This window comes from Octopus bimaculoides, chromosome 22, assembly GCF_046866305.1.
Source record: "Octopus bimaculoides isolate indiv1 chromosome 22, ASM4686630v1, whole genome shotgun sequence".
Taxonomy (NCBI): domain Eukaryota; kingdom Metazoa; phylum Mollusca; class Cephalopoda; order Octopoda; family Octopodidae; genus Octopus; species Octopus bimaculoides.
This window is the reverse complement of record NC_142949.1, coordinates 31,744,055-31,756,554: the sequence shown is the minus strand read 5'-3', so window position 1 is coordinate 31,756,554 and position 12,500 is coordinate 31,744,055. Positions and strand designations below refer to the sequence as shown.

The window sequence follows — 12,500 nt, the reverse complement described above, 5'->3', positions numbered from 1 at the left end:
TACTTCTCTCTCTCTCTCTCTCTCTATCTATCTATCTATCTATCTATCGGTCTGTCTGTCAACGGTGTACACTGGAGCAATGCGAAATAAGGTGTCTTTCTCAAGAACACAACACACCGCCGGCAATTGAACTCCCGGCCTTATGATCATAAGCCGGACACCGAAACCACTAAACCAGGCACCTAAAGGTTCAATTAAAGAATATTCTGGTCTGTCAACCTTTTCAACCGATGTCCAATACAACGCCTAAAATAACAATTTTTTCTCACACCAAACACCAAACAAGGAACATGTGTAGAATTAAATCCTAAAGAGAAATAAACCACGTTCAGATGTTCATAGATAGTGTTTTTTCGTTTTTTCACTTTTTTTCTTTTGTTTGTTTTTCCCTTTTACTTTTTTCTTTTTTTCTGTTCACCAACATCCGGCGACCTATCCTTGTTTACTGGAGTGAATATAGGAATGCAAACACCAAGTTTTTATTTGATTCCCTTCAGAACAGTCGCTGAAAATGTTGGCACTATCACTTCAATAACTCTTACCATGAGAATAATTTCATGTTTGTTATCCCTTCATGATTGTTATTCTGTATCATACGTATAAGTTTTATTCTATGTGGTGGGTGAGTATGAGTTTATATGCATGAGGTGATGTGGCGAGTTTTTGAACGTGTATTTGTATGTGTGTGTCCGTGTGTGTGTGTGTCTGTTAGTGCGTATTTGTGCGGGAGTGTGTGTACATAAGTGTAGTCCTGTCGGTCGTTCTTCTAGAAATCCAGGGAGCACCATGTTAAAATCAATATTTCGAAGAGCTATTCCTTAAAAGAAATGTAATATTGGCAACTTCACCGTTTTAGTTGCTATTTCAATAGCACTACTACAACTACCACTACAACATCTACTACTACTACCAATACAACCACCAGCACTGCCGCTATCATCATCCCCACCCCACCACCGTTACCATACCACATCTACTGTTACCTCCACCACTAATACTATTATTAACACTGCCAAAACCACCACCACCACCACCACCACTTTTACTATTATGGCCTCGTTAATGCGCAAAAAGCATTTGTCCTAAGCATTACAAGTAACCCAAGATGTGTACCCGGCCTCGTGTCCTCTCGTGTGGCTGTATGCTATTTGGACGTGTATTTCTTAGATCTTATATTTTCTAGGGTTTATTTTCTAGGATTTATTTCTAGGGTTTATTTATTTTCTAAGGGGTCATTTTCTTAGATCTTACTTTTTCTAGGGTTTATTTTCTAGGGTTTATTTCTAGGGTTTATTTATTTTCTAGGGTCATTTTCTTAGATCTTATTTTTTCTAGGGTTTATTTTCTAGGGCTTATTTGTAGGGTTATTTCTAGGGTTTATTTATTTTCTAGGGTCTATTTTCTTAGATCTTATATTTTCTAGGTTTTATTTTCTTAGATCTTATATTTTCTAGGGTTTATTTTCTTAGATCTTATATTTTCTAGGGTTTATTTTCTAGGATATATTTCTAGGGTTATTTCTAGGGTTTATTTATTTTCTAAGGGGTCATTTTCTTAGATCTTACTTTTTCTAGGGTTTATTTTCTATGGTTTATTTATTTTCTAGGGTTCATTTTCTTAGATCTTATATTTTCTAGGGTTTATTTTCTTAGATCTTATATTTTCTAGGGTGCTTCAGGTTTATTTTCGCAGACTCATTTCTGTACAACCTACCTGCCTGATAATTTACCCTTTTCATGCTTCCATTCATCTCTCCAACAGGGCTATTACAAAGAACATGTTGTTATTCTCATCGTTATGAAAATTATCATGAATTTGATCATTATCATTAATACCATTATCTCCATCACGAATTTCTCTTCTCTTCATCTTCATAATCGTTACGACCACCACAAATACCACCACCACCACGATTGTCATCATCATTGTCTTCCACATGATACTAAGCAGCAGCAGCAGCAGCAGCAGTAGCAGCAGTAATATTGTTAAAGCCACCGCCATTCACGTCCACCGTCGCGTTCCTCATCATTATCAACTGAATCATCACCACCGTTACCGTCATCGCCTCTTCAACATTCATAATTAACTACCTATCACGTCCGTCATCATTACTATCATCGATGTCACAATCATCAACATCATCATCATCACCATCATCATCATCATCACCGTCACCACCATCACCATCATCATCATCATTGCCATCAACATCATCATCATCATCATCATCATTGTCACCATCATCATCGTCGTCGTCATCATCATCATCATCATCATCATCATCATCATCATCATCATCAATAATAATATTTTTAGTATGATTATTGTCATCATCATCATCATCATATCATCATCATCATCATCATCATGGTCATCGTCATCATCATCATCATCACCATTACCACCACCATCATCATCATAATCATCATCATCATTACCATTGCCATCATCATCATCATTATCAATATTATCGTCATCGCCATCATTAGCGTCATCATCGTCATCGTCATCATCATCATCACTATCATCATCACTGTAGTTGTCTTCATTACGCTCACTACTCAGAATTACTGATCATTAAATGTGATTAAATGTTCTGTTCTGTTATCTTGGTTTTATTATTATTATTATTATTATTATTATTATTATTATTATTATTATTATTATTATTATTATTTTGCTTTTCTCCTCCCCTCAAGTGACAATACAATAACCATTCCATTGAATATGAGCATGATCCAGTTTCGACTACTCTCTGCCGTCGTTAATGAGAGAATGTTAAATAATAATAATTACTATACATCGATAGGTAAGTTTATACTATGTTAAGCTTTTCCCACAAAAGTGTCATAACGTTGCTTCCACTGGTCGCACATTAAAACTCATTAGTCTAACTGAAAGCAAATCTCATTGTCAGATTTTGTTATGTAAGTTAATACATGGCTTCATAATATTAATGATGTAATATGCACAGCAGAAAGAACAATGAATACTGTACGTATGTATGTATGTATGTATGTATGTATGTATCTATGTACGTATGTGTGGGCGGATGTATGGATAGATTGATGGATGTGAATGTAAGTATTTTATGCATGTGTGTATGCATGTATATATGTATTATCATTATTATTATTATTATTATTACTATCATTATTATTATTATTATTATTATTATTATTATCATTATTATTATTATTATTATTATTATTATTATTATCATCATCATCATCATCATCATCATTATTATTATTGAGTGAGAGAGCAATTCATGCCATCAAAGTGACACTGGGGTAAAATATACGAAGCCCAGTATACCCATCATGACTACCTGTCTGACAAGGGTACACCAGGCACATGCATCACAACCATGTGTGTGCAACATGGTGATCTCATATCAAGATAAACAGTGCATGACCTCGCAGGTGGGGGCCCAGTTAGAATTTTCTTCAGGTCGACTAGCCCATCCCTTGAATAAGGGTTGTTTATGGCTGTTGAACGTAACCCCCATGTTTACAAAGGTGAATTAGCCAAACCCCAAACGTATTCTTCTCAACACAATTGCTATGATGCTCCACAATTGCTATGGTGTTCCACCCTTATTGCAGCCCCTATTCGTTCCATGTCTACGAGGTTGTTCAGGTAATAACACTCCATGACCACAGCATTGACTTGTTTATTCCACTTACGCCGTGTGTGCTGGTCTATTGCTGTATAACGACAGGCTGGAGTAGGACCATTATCTCTGTGCCTGCCGGATGCAACACTGTCATCATCAAGGGCTTCAGTTGCATTTCCACAGTTATTCACAATATTTTCCTTTTTCATTGTCACTCATATGAAGTAGCGATTATCAGATGTTGGTTTCAAATTTTGACACTAGGCCAGCAATTTCGGGGGAGGAGATAAGTAAAGTACATTGACCCCAATGTTGAACTGGTATTTGTTTTATCGACCCAGAAAGGATGAAATGTAAGGTCGACCTCACCGTAATTTGAACTCAAGATCCCTAAATATAGCTATACAATAAAAGATATTAAATCAGATACAATCAAATTACAAGAGCAGCGATACAAAGACGTGGAAACCTTATTAAATCGATCTTACCATGATCATGATCAGGTTTACGCATGTTTTCTAAGCTTTACCTATGTCTCTTGCAAGAACACAAATTCGATTTTATTTCTCAAATGATAAATAATAACGATAATAACAATAAAAACTAATAAATAATAACTCTTTTACTCTTTTACTCTTTTACTTGTTTCAGTCATTTGACTGCGGCCATGCTGGAGCACCGCCTTTAGTCGAGCAAATCGACCCCCAGGACTTATTCTTTGGAAGCCTAGTACTTATTCTATCGATATCGTTTGCCGAACCGCTAAGTTACGAGGACCTAAACACACCAGCATCGGTTGTCAAGCGATGTTGGGGGGACAAACACAGACACACAGACACACATACATATACATATATATATATATATATATATATATATATATATATATATATATATATATATATATATATACATATATACGACGGGTTTCTTTCAGTTTCCGTCTACCAAATCCACTCACAAGGCTTTGGTCGGCCCGAGGCTATAGTAGAAGACACTTGCCCAAGATGCCACGCAGTGGGACTAAACTCAGAACCACATGGTTGGTAAGCAATCTACTTAGCACACAGCCACTCGATAATGATTCTAATAAATAATGCTGAAAATCCACTTTGAATAATATGTTAATATTTTGCATAGCGGCATATATTACTTTGCAGCTATCTGATTGCATTCGTTCAGGATTATCCTCGTTGAGGCTGTTCTATATAGAATAGACTTAATTACTATGATAAATGTTTCAACGCATTGTCATATATTTCCATAAAGTAAAATCGCTGTATTGTTAGCACATCCTGAGCACATTAGAGACAGTAAAACTAATAGCAATAATAACAACTAGTTGAACAGTAACGGCAACGAGCGTATGTGCTATTGTATAAATATATATTAGCTTTAATGTAATTTACATATATAATACTAAATAGAAAGGTGATATATTTAAATGCTATGGTAGCTTTGTCCTGTATTATTGTAATGGCAATACTGTAGAACGATATCAGAACAAATCCTCATTATTATTGTCATCTTCCATTAAAATATCATTGATTGCTATATCACTGAGGTATGTTATCATATGTAGATAAGACGATATATTTCTTATATAACACATGGTTTGATATAGGATTCTGGCTTCTGGTTTAAGTATTTCTAAGTAAATATACAGGTGCATGTATCCACCATCGTACCTCGTTAACACACGCGTGCACACCCGCACACTCACACACACACACACATACACACAAACACACACACATGCAGATAGGTGCACGAAAGGACACGCACTCACCCTCACACACGCATACACGTACACACGCATCAGCAAGCGGGCATGCACAAACCTACACGTATCTCAATTCACCCACCGTCGAGTTGCTCTCCGGTAGACACGCACACACACACACACACACACACACACACACACACACTTGCACGAGGACACTCACATAGTCATCCGCAGCTACTCTTCAAATAAACACACACCCCCACAAACATACACGCACACAAAACCACACAAACATACACACAGAAATACCCACTAGTGTTCATTGGCATACCGTGCATATACTCTCCATGTGTAAGTGTGTATATGTACATTTATGCACTTACACAGACACACTATTTCGCAAGCGTTCACACACGCACACTCCTTACACAAATTCGTACACATATACACACACTCACAAACACATATATTCACAGACGCTAAGAATACATCTATTAACACTATATATATTCTTCATTTCTTATACATATATATATATATATATATATATATATATATATATATAGAGAGAGAGAGAGAGAGAGAGAGAGAGAGAGGGAGAGAGAGAAAGAGGAGGATAGAGATACATTTATACATATATAGAAAGATAAATTCATACATACATGCATACTTACATAGACGCACACACACACACACATATATATATACATATACATATATAATATACATATACATGTGTATGTGTGTGTATGTGTTCATATGTTTAATTGGATATAAATTCAGTTTTAACACACAGTCTCAGATCATGTGAAATGTTAGACAAGTACAATTCCTAAATATTCATTGATTGAATTGCCCAGAGAAATGTTGATTGAAAAATGAAATCTAATTTTTATTGAATCAAGTGTCCGTTTTTTTTTTTTTTTATTTTAAAACTTTAAAAAAAATTTTTCCAATAGAAACAAAGACGTTTGTTGAATGATCACTAAAATTGAAGATGTGGTGACATTAAAAGTGAAAGGAATGAACATACATTCCTGCCATATACATCATAATTCTTTGTACTCTATGCACAAGGCCTGAAATTCTGCAGAATTTTGGTCGATATTACCGACTCCGTAGCTCAATATTTTTTTAATTTTTTTTATCGACACTAAAAGGAGGAAATGCAAAGTATAACTCGGCGGAATTTGAACTCAAATCGTAAAGCCAAACACTAGTAGTCAAGCGGGGGGGGGGGGGCAGACACAGATACAAAGACCTACACATGCACACAGACACAGATATATATATATATATATATATATATATATATATATATATATATATGCTATTGAATCTTGAGAGGGGTAATATGGAAACCAATTTTCATCGGTGAGTTCATGAACCTTGGTTCTTTTTCCTAAAACTATATATTTATATTTTGTACTGTGAAACTTAATTTAATTTTAATTTTTAATAAATTGAATTTAATTGAGTTTTTACCTGTAAATTTGGATTTTTATCCCTAATAATATTATTATTATATATATATATATTGTTACGATCAGGCAAATTATAATGTGAGAAAAAGAGGTAAACTACTGATTGCAACAACAAAGTGTTCAGACAGGGAAGTAAATGTTCATATATGAAGATTATGTCCAGTCTCAATTGTTTCAAGGTAGGTGGTGGACAGTCCGACCCTTATGTTGCTCCGTCTCGTTCTGGTTCTGGTTCTATTCGCACCAAGCTGCCACTGTCTACCCCACTCCCCCTTTTTAAAAAGAAGTACGAGATTACATGCCTTGCTCGTTAACAGGAAGTGACCGAGGTTACCTGTCTCGTACTATGCTAACTTCCTGTATATATATTTGGTTATTCATACCAACGTTATTTCATTTCTGCCAAACAGTCGTTGACAAAGGATTATCTCGTCACCTTCGGAAAATATAAGGTAAGTTATCACTCTTCATTATCTTATAGGCATACATAACAATATATATATTTACCTGCGCATATGGTATATACAAGCTGGAAATAAACATCCCTTTTGCACCATCGAGAATCATTTCTAACCTATCTATTCTGGTCTGTGTTATTCTACTCTGGATATTAATTTTTTGATTAAGAATCTCTCTGTATGAATATATAATGAATTCCTAGTCACATATTTAGAACTATAAAGAATGTGGGAACTTTCATTGTTTTTTTTTATCTTGCATTTGAATCTAAGTTAGACTATAAAAGAATTAACAAACTTTCTAGAGAGCGGGAAATAATAATTATTTTTATTAGTAACATTTCATCTCGAAATACATGAAGCTATAAAAGATAGCGCGATAATTTTTGGGTAAACTTAGAGTTTCTTCTATTTTGGATAAACGTCAAGTTTCTTCTATCCAAAAGGGTTATTTTGGAGTTTTTATATGATTCGAGATCCGTTCTTCAAAAAAAAAAAAAAAAAAAGAATTATGTAACTATGTTAGACTTCTTCTTACCAAGAGAAATAGATGTCACATACAGTGTGAAAGAGATTAGACTGCTGTCTCTAGTAGTTCAAGAAATGGAGCAGATGGGACCGTTTGGAATCAAATTAAGAATGTAATTCGTTTAAAATGTTATAAATGATAATACTACATCATAATCAATGTAAAAATAGTTACAAATAACACATGTAATATATCAAAACTGAATATCACTGGTTTATTATATAGTTCGATTAAGATAGCTGCAAGGCAAAAACGTTGAAAGTGGTGAAAATAAAACAAGAACACTGCATGGGAGCGTCTAATTGCTTTCTCTGTCTGCAAGTATGCAAGAAATAGCAGTAAAATCATCTTCAAATGAAAGGCTACAATCTCAGATACGAAGACTACTTTTAACAATATAGCCACATAAAAATACGAAAGTCCGGAGAACAAAAATGTCGCAAATAATGCCTTCTACTGTTTTGCAAAAATTATTGCTGACATCTATAAGGTCGTACATTATAGTAAATTCCAATGCGTTATGTGGTTACATAGGCGCAAATATGGAAGCAAAGTTGTGTCTCGTTGAGGAGGAGTCTTTACAAACATGTGTTTTCGGTTTCAACTGCACTGCGCGGCATGTTCTATTATAACTTCGGGCCGTCCAAATCCTTGTGAATAAATTTGGTGGACAGAAACTGCGTGGAAGCCCGTGTATGTGTATGTGTCCCTTTGCATTTGATCCCACCTCCACAATTAACAGCTCTGTTTATGCTCACGTGACCCGGCGCTATTGATTACATACAGGCTTTAAAACCAAAAAAGAAGAAATATATACTGGGGACGGATTCTTTGACAAATCCCCTCAAGGTGGTACCCCAGCTTGACCGCTGCCCAAAAACTGAAGTGAATGAAACATAAAACATTGAGACACAACGGAATAATTATCAATCATGAATCATTCTATAAAACCCTTGAGGTTGGTGCTACAGCATGACCGCAGCACAACGACAGAAATGAGTGAAACATAAAACATGAAGACAAAACAGAATAAGTATTAATCGTGATTTATTCCATAAAATTCTTGAGGTAGCTGCCCCAGCATGACCGCAGTTCAGCGACTGAACAATGCAAAGCACAAGAGAAAACATGAAAACAGAGTAAGTAACAATCTCGAATTGTTTGTTAAAACTCATCATGTGGTTGCTGTAGCAATGCCGCGGGCCCTTGATTGAAACGAGTGATAAAATATAAAAGATATTAAGTTTAGCAGACCAATATTTGAAATACGTACTTCTTTGACCCCACATTGGTGATAAATTGAGCACGAATATACAGCAAAAGAAGCGAAAAGTGAACCATGGATTATTCTTCTCTGCTATTTCACGTCGCATATCGTTGGATTGCATTGCCTCTTTTGACACGACTAAATCTGAACTGTCATGTGAAATCATAATTTACGGAGGAATCATCATAGTAACTCAAATGAACATACTATCGAATTATAGAAGAAAATTAGATTGTTGTCTATTTTTGCCATTTGTTTTTACTGGAGGTGGGTGGACGCTTGGCGTTGTGATATCGTATCAGAAATTGTCTTCAGGAATTAACCATTGGAAAGGATATATTCTCTATGAAAAGTTAATTGAAACTGGATAAAAAAAATTAACTCAAGTATTGTACATGTTTTTATCTAAACTGAAGATTTTCCAATTTTCTTTCCTTTTGGTGTTTTATTTAGAACTACAGGTTAATGACGAAGGAGAAATAAAACATTTTCTCTCTTTTATTATTTTTTTGTGTGCGTGCGTATAGAATATATTGCTTTAAGACAATCAAATATATTTCTCTCACCTCCCGACGTCTGATTTATTGATCATTAAGTTTTATTATTCCTCTTGGTGAAAATACAAATATATGAAATAATTTACCTTAGCCGTTCTCTCTCTCTCTCTCTCTCTCTCTCTCTACACACACACACGCAAATACAAATGTATATATCTTCCAGCTCAAAAAAAAGAACATGCATTGGCGCAGGAGTGGCTGTGTGGTAAATAGCTTGCTAACCAACCACATGGTTCCGGGTTCAGTCCCACTGCGTACCACCTTGGTAAGTGTCTTCTACTATAACCTCGGGCCGACCAAACCTTGTGAGTGGATTTGGTAGACGGAAACTGAAAGATGCCCGTCGTATATATATATATATATATATATATATATATATATATATGTATGTGTGTGTATATGCGTTTGTCCCCGAACATCGCTTGACAACTGATGCTGGTGTGTTTGTCCCCGTAACTTATCGGTTCGGCAAAAGAGACCGAGAGAATAAGTACTAGGCTTACAAAGAATAATTCCTGGGGTTGATTTCTTCGACTAAAGGCGGTGCTACAGCATAGCCGCAGTCAAATGGCAGAAACAATTTGGTATATTTGCGTGCCCGTAGCTTAGCGATTCGGCAAAAGAAACCGATAGAAGATGCAACAGTCCTACCAAAAAAAATAAGTCCTGGAGTCGATTCAATGAACAAAATATGTTTGAGCTGCAGCGCCCTGCATAGCCGCAGTCTAATGACTAAAGCAAGTAAAAGATAAAAAATAAGATATACTTTCATTGTATTATTAATAGTAAACGCATAGAAAGCAGCGGGACCGAAACACAACATATGGTTCTTTGAGTATGTCCTTTTATCCAAAGAAAATGTTTCATAAAAGAAATGTGGAGGGGTAATGGTCCAGTGGTTAGGGCAGCAGACTCGTGGTCATAGCATCGCAGTTTCATTTCTCAGACCGGGCGTTGTCAGTATTTATTGAGTGAAAACACCTAAAGCTCCACAAGGCTCCAGCGGGGGCTGGTGGCGAACTCTGCTGTACTTTTTCCCCACAACTTTCTCTCACTCCTTCTTCCTTTTTCTGTTGTACTTGTATTTCAAAGGGCCAACCTTGACACACTTTGTGTCACGCTGAATCTCCCCGAGAACTACGTTAAGTGTACACGTGTCTATGGAGTGCTCAGCCACTTGCACATTAATTTCACGAGCAGGCAGTTCCGTTGATCGGATCAACTGGAAAAGAAATATAAAAGAAAAACTGATAATGAATTAAATAGTCTACAGTAAATATTAGACTCACACATTTTCAGATTTATTTATGGATAACCATTCACATATGTGTGTATGTTGGAGTTTGCGTTATGTGTGTGCATGAATGAGTGTGTATGTTCGTGTGTGTGTGTACGCATGTAATGGATGTGCAAATTTTGTAAGCTCAGATGTTACAATGAAAAAGCTTAATCGATGTCAATTATTAAAAATATTCCACGTTCATTGTAGGCAAGAAATAATTACAAGTAATTTTCATTGTTTAATTAAATTAATTACCACCATTATTCCTTGACGTAGAGAAAAATTAAATCTACAAAAATTAGTTTGCTATATTAAACTATCAACGATGATTTATTGCTATAGTTAAAGGAGATGACCATATCTAGATTACAGTACTTTTGTATCAAAGATTTTTAGTCATAGAACGTGGCGAATGCATTTTTGAGATGTGTGCTGCACTGATATACCTGCCCCGTCGTAGAACTGCATTATCGTCTCCGAATGCAATGATATTAAAAGGAAATTTGTGAAATTTGATCCAGTATATAGTATAATCGTTGGCAAATTGCGGCTCATGCGATTTTTCTCCATAGAATGCCTAACGAAAGATTATTTTGAAATAATTTTGCAGAACGCGTCGCCTGATAATAAGACATGTCCACTGCGGTCCACTTCTCGAAAAAGTTTTCCCATGCCGCATTGGAAAGGATACTGCTGGATTCTGTAATCAGCATATTTACAAATGAGGAAGGCTATATGTGGTTTCAAAGAGTATATAGCAGTAAAATATCCATGAAATAAATCACTACAAAAAAAAATGGACTGATCCCTACCCATCTATCGATATGTTACCCTCACTCTACTAGCATAAATATATATGTCCGCGCGCGTGTTTGTGCATTGGGTCATCCCATTAATAATGTTGTTTTTTTTTTATTGCATGAACTAATAGTCGCAGGGGGACGGGATAAACTACCTGCATCAACTCGCGATAAAAGCAGTTAGTAATTTTACTTTGAACTTATTCTTAGTGAAAGGTTTCAAGACTGCAGTTCGATTTTAGCAATTATTTTTCAAAGCGATAACGTAAAAGACAAAGGAGCATATTCGGTATGTTTTGCAACGGAAAGTGGAAGGAATATTTAATGTAGTATATCGGGATCGGACAATAAGCATAAGTCAGTGTCACCGGTGGTTCCTTGAATTTCAGCGAGGATGACATTCCAAAGGCTGGAACAGTTGAATGGGAAACGATACCCCACCCACCATATTTCGTGGACGTTGCCCCATCAAATTATTAATTTATTCCCCAGTTTTCGATATCACTTGGACGGAAAAAATATGAATTGTGTAGACCAGGTCAGAACGGTGAAATTTGGAAGAAGGGCTTTGCAAGTCTACCAGATAGATGGAAGAGCTTTGTATAAAATGAAGAAGAGTATATTTTAGACTTTAAAAGAACTTTCTTTATCTTAATTTTGAAAAATAAAATACGTATAAAAAACCGCAATATTTATGGGATGACCTTACATAAATATACATATATATATATATATATGTATATACGCACACACACACACACACACACACATATATTGT

At 35.6% G+C, this 12,500-nt stretch overlaps 1 long non-coding RNA gene across 1 annotated transcript in view; it reads left to right on the top strand.

Annotated features, from left to right (window-relative positions):
- Positions 1-7,240: 7,240 nt before the first annotated feature.
- Positions 7,241-12,500, top strand: part of LOC149131436 (uncharacterized) — a 64,717-nt gene continuing 59,457 nt past the window's right edge. The window contains exon 1 of the long non-coding RNA XR_016237867.1: positions 7,241-7,281. This is a non-coding gene — a long non-coding RNA (uncharacterized LOC149131436). The remainder of the gene's footprint in view (positions 7,282-12,500) is intronic.